This window comes from Salmo trutta, unplaced genomic scaffold, assembly GCF_901001165.1.
Source record: "Salmo trutta unplaced genomic scaffold, fSalTru1.1, whole genome shotgun sequence".
Taxonomy (NCBI): domain Eukaryota; kingdom Metazoa; phylum Chordata; class Actinopteri; order Salmoniformes; family Salmonidae; genus Salmo; species Salmo trutta.
The window spans coordinates 4,483,778-4,488,642 of record NW_021822911.1 but is presented as its reverse complement, the minus strand read 5'-3'; the positions used below and the strand labels follow the sequence as shown (position 1 = coordinate 4,488,642).

Sequence of the window (4,865 nt, the reverse complement as noted above, 5' to 3'; positions counted from 1 at the left end):
TAACCTACACATCATAGATGACCAGTTTAGATCAGATCAGATCAGATCAGTTCACAGAGAACATCAGGTTTGTCATCATGATAAGTGATCATAGCTCAAACCTACTCTGACTATTGAATGTCTGACGTCGACCTAACCTTATCATAGTTTGTCGGTAGCCTAGACCAACAGTACGAGAGTCTGCCCGTCTTTCCTACATATAAACACATTTATTTAATGTTACCGAGATAATATGTTCCACAGTTTCAACAGCCATTGTGTAACTGCGTAGGCTACAAACATATTTTAATTTCATATGAGGAAATCACATAACTTACAGTCACTGGTGCAGCCGCCTGTTTTCTTGCAGATTAAGTATATTTCATAGGCAACTCATTCAACCAGCCTAAACAACAGTAAATACAAGATGTCAAATGGTCAAAAGTGAATCCTGATATAACCATATACATTAGAGAGGTATATATATCCTGATATAGTCGTATACATTAGAGAGAGGTATATATATCCTGATATAACCATATACATTAGAGAGAGGTAAAATATCCTGATATAACCATATACATTAGAGAGAGGTATATATCCTGATATAACCATATACATTAGAGAGGTATATATCCTGATATAACCATATACATTAGAGAAGTATATATCCTGATATAACCATATACATTAGAGAGAGGTTTATATATCCTGATAGAGCAATATACATTAGAGAGAGGTTTATATATCCTGATATAGTCATATACATGAGAGGTATATATATCCTGATATAGTCATATACATTAGAGAGAGGTATATATATCCTGATATAACCATATACATTTGAGAGAGGTATTGCTACAGATGTTGGATCTTAATTTGAGCCAGTTTGCTACAGCAGGAAAATAATCCTTTAGCAACAGGAAATGTGAATTAATTTGTGAATTATAATTAATTAATAATTTTAAAATGGAAAGTGGAATTTATCATCTTCAGAAATTTTTTCTAAAGCTTAAATACACTCAAATACACGACACATTTTAGTTTTCCTGCAACAGGGTGATCATATTTTTCTTTCCCCATGATGTGGCCCTCTCCAACTCGCCACCTGGCCCATAGAGACTAAAGGACTATGCTGTGGCCCTCACCAACTGGCCACCTGGCCCATAGAGACTAAAGGACTATGCTGTGGCCCTCACCAACTGGCCATCTGGCCCATAGAGACTAAAGGACTATGCTGTGGCCCTCACCAACTCGCCACCTGGCCCATAGAGACGAAAGGACTATGCTGTGGCCCTCGCCACCTGGCCCATAGAGACTAAAGGACTATGCTGTGGCCCTCACCAACTGGCCACCTGGCCCATAGAGACTAAAGGACTATGCTGTGGCCCTCACCAACTGGCCATCTGGCCCATAGAGACTAAAGGACTATGCTGTGGCCCTCACCAACTCGCCACCTGGCCCATAGAGACGAAAGGACTATGCTGTGGCCCTCACCAACTGGCCATCTGGCCCATAGAGACTAAAGGACTATGCTGTGGCCCTCACCAACTGGCCATCTGGCCCATAGAGACTAAAGGACTGCTGTGGCCCTCACCAACTCGCCACCTGGCCCATAGAGACTAAAGGACAAGGAAGTCTACGCTGCACACCACATCAAGCCATCTCTGAACTGTACACTAAATAACTGAACTATACTGCATTAGCTCTGTTCATCTCTCTTAGATATATTTATACTGATACTGTAAATGTGGACATCCACTGTTTATCAACTGTATATCCACTGTACTGTATATCAACTGTATATCCACTGTACTGTATAGCAACTGTATATCCACTGTACTGTTATCAACTGTATAGCCACTGTACTGTTTATCAACTGTATAGCCACTGTACTGTATTCAACTGTATATCCACTCTACTGTATATCAACTGTATATCCACTGTACTGTATATCAACTGTATATCCACTCTACTGTATATCAACTGTATATCCACTGTACTGTATATCAACAGTATATCCACTGTACTGTTTATCAACTGTATATCCACTGTACTCTATATCAACTGTATATCCACTCTACTGTATATGTGTATATCCACTGTTCATTCTCTTATAGCTCTATGCTCACTCTACCTAGTTGTGTATAAAGTTGTATGGAAACATTGTGTAAACTCTTCTGTCTGTATTCTGTCTCTAAATGGTGTCTATCACTTGCAGCAACATATCACCATGTATAATGATGTGTACAGATAAAATATCTTAATTTGATCACCCCCACTGCAGAAGAAATTTCCTGCAAATGTAAAACTTGTGAAAAGGCTCACAACCAGAACATGTCAAGTCATTGAGATATTTTTGTTCTGCTGAGAGAGCAACTTCCTGATGACTAGCACTCTGTATATTCTGATGGATGAGGCCTGAGCTGGAATGTGAAGCTAACTGAAGCTGGCTAACTTTAGAAAACCAGTATATCTAGCTTGCATCATAGTATACCCCTCAGGCTACGTTCAGGTTTCAGCATCAGGTATCAACATGCCGAGTCGTAGGCTACAATCTGGGATGTATTCATTAGTTTCCTCCACAGCCAACAGTTTTGACATGTGACAGAAACAGTTTACTCCAAACACTGTACAACGTTACCTAAACGGTTTCTGTGCCAACATTTTGTTACGGTGGGCACAAGAATACACCACAAAACTGTTTTTTAGGAAGTGTAAGTTGTTGTTAGGCTCTCTAACAATATTTATTTGTCTCTCTTTCACACAACATACCTTCCTGAGTGAAAAGAGTTAACTGTAGATTATAAAGAGAACATGTTTGTTTGTTGCTTGTTGTGTTTTAAGCCTGTTTTGAGAAGACAAATCTATAGACCTATGATACAGTACACTCTTAGAATAAAGGGTTCCAAACGGGTCCTCCGGCCGTCCCCATAGGAGAACGCTTTTGGGTTCCAGGTAGAACCCTTCTGGCTTCCATGTAGAACCCTCGGTGGAAAGGGTTCTTCACGGAACCCAAAAGTGTTCTACCTAGTACCAAAAAGGGTTCTACAAAGGGTTCTCCTATGGGGACAGCCAAAGAACCCTTTTAGATTGTAGATAGTGTAGGAGCGATCACCCTGGGGCACACAGATGGGCACAGAACGAATTCACCCCACGCATCTAATTTATATCGAAAACATTTTAAGGAGAGTAGGACTATTATAACACTGTCCACCAAAAATATCATCAACTATATGAATACACACAACAATATCATCAACTATATGAATACACATAACAATATCACCAACTATATTAATACACACAACAATATCACCAACTATATGAATACACACAACAATATCATCAACTATATGAATACACACAACAATATCATCAACTATATGAATACACATAACAATATCATCAACTATATGAATACACACAACAATATCATCAACTATATGAATACACACGACAATATCATCAACTATATTAATACACACGACAATCGTCGTCTTACCTTTTATCTCTCAATAGAAACAGAGTCTGAATGATCATTCGGTCGTCGAAAGTTACTTTCGTTTGCTCTGCTCATTTACATATCAGGTTCTGCCTGTTCTCTCTCCGAGTGCCTCTCTCTTTACAGCTCTTACAATGTGCCTTGGCAAACATTCTACACCTGTCTGGAAGTCTATTGGAGGGATGGTGGTGTTCTATTGTGTTGAGACCTGGTGACTGAGACGGCCATGGCATAATGTGAAACATCAGCAAGTGCAGCAGTCTTCATCACTGGAAGTTCCTGCCAAACGTGCCCCAACAATCACCAATCGTTAACTCTTCCCAAGCAGGGTCACAGTCTCTCCTGTAGCAGCTCCTCTCTCCCAGGGGTAGCAGCTCCTCTCTCCCCAGGGGTAGGTAGCAGCTCCTCTCTCCCCAGGGGTAGCAGCTCCTCTCTCCCCAGGGGTCGCAGCTCCTCTCTCCCAGGGGTAGCAGCTCCTCTTCCCAGGGGTAGCAGCTCCTCTCTCCCCAGGGGTAGCAGCTCCTCTCTCTCCCCAGGGGTAGGCAGCTCCTCTCTCTCCCCAGGGGTAGCAGCTCCTCTCTCTCCCCAGGGGTAGCAGCTCCTCTCTCCCCAGGGGTAGCAGCTCCTCTCTCCCCAGGGGTAGCAGCTCCTCTCTCCCCAGGGGTAGCAGCTCCTCTCTCCCCAGGGGTAGCAGCTCCTCTCTCCCAGGGGTAGCAGCTCCTCTCTCCCCAGGGGAAACAGCTCTCTCCCCAGGGGTAGCAGCTCCTCTCTCCCCAGGGGTAGCAGCTCCTCTCTCCCCAGGGGTAGCAGCTCCTCTCTCCCCAGGGGTAGCAGCTCCTCTCTCCCCAGGGGTAGCATCCTCTCTCCCCAGGGGTAGCAGCTCCTCTCTCCCCTAGGATGTGAAGACATTGGTGGCTTAGCCCATAGCCAGTAGGGGGGTCCGGGACGGAATTTCAACAGCTAAAACCATGAATACAACACCAGTGTATTGCCAAAAATCATTCAAGAACTTCAAACATAGACTCTGACCTGTCTAATGAGCCAAACTGATTAAAGAATCCCACAGTACCTAAACACTCTCTCTCTCTATCTCTCTCTCTCTTCTCTCTCTCTCTCTCTCTCTCTCCTCTCCTCTCTCTCTCTTCTCTCTCTCTCTCTCTCTCTCTCTCTCTCTCTCTCTCTCTTCTCTTCCTCTCTCTCTCTCTCTCTCTCTCTCTCTCTCCTCTCTATCTCTCTCTATCTCTCTCCTCTCGTCTCCTCTCTCTCTCACACATACATACATACAGACTCACAAACAGTGCAGTAATTAGAATCCCTATAGCAGCAGTAAGTAATACAGTCTACTGTACACTCCCCTCCTCTGCCTCTCTCCATCACTTTC

General features: G+C 43.2%; 1 long non-coding RNA gene across 1 annotated transcript; it reads right to left on the bottom strand.

Moving 5' to 3' along the window:
* Positions 1-283: 283 nt before the first annotated feature.
* On the bottom strand, positions 284-3,726 carry LOC115186607 (uncharacterized). Its single transcript, XR_003875795.1, has 2 exons — positions 3,485-3,726; positions 284-385 (listed from the first exon to the last, which is right to left on the bottom strand). It is a non-coding gene; the product is annotated as an uncharacterized LOC115186607 (long non-coding RNA).
* Between the last annotated feature and the right edge of the window lie 1,139 nt (positions 3,727-4,865).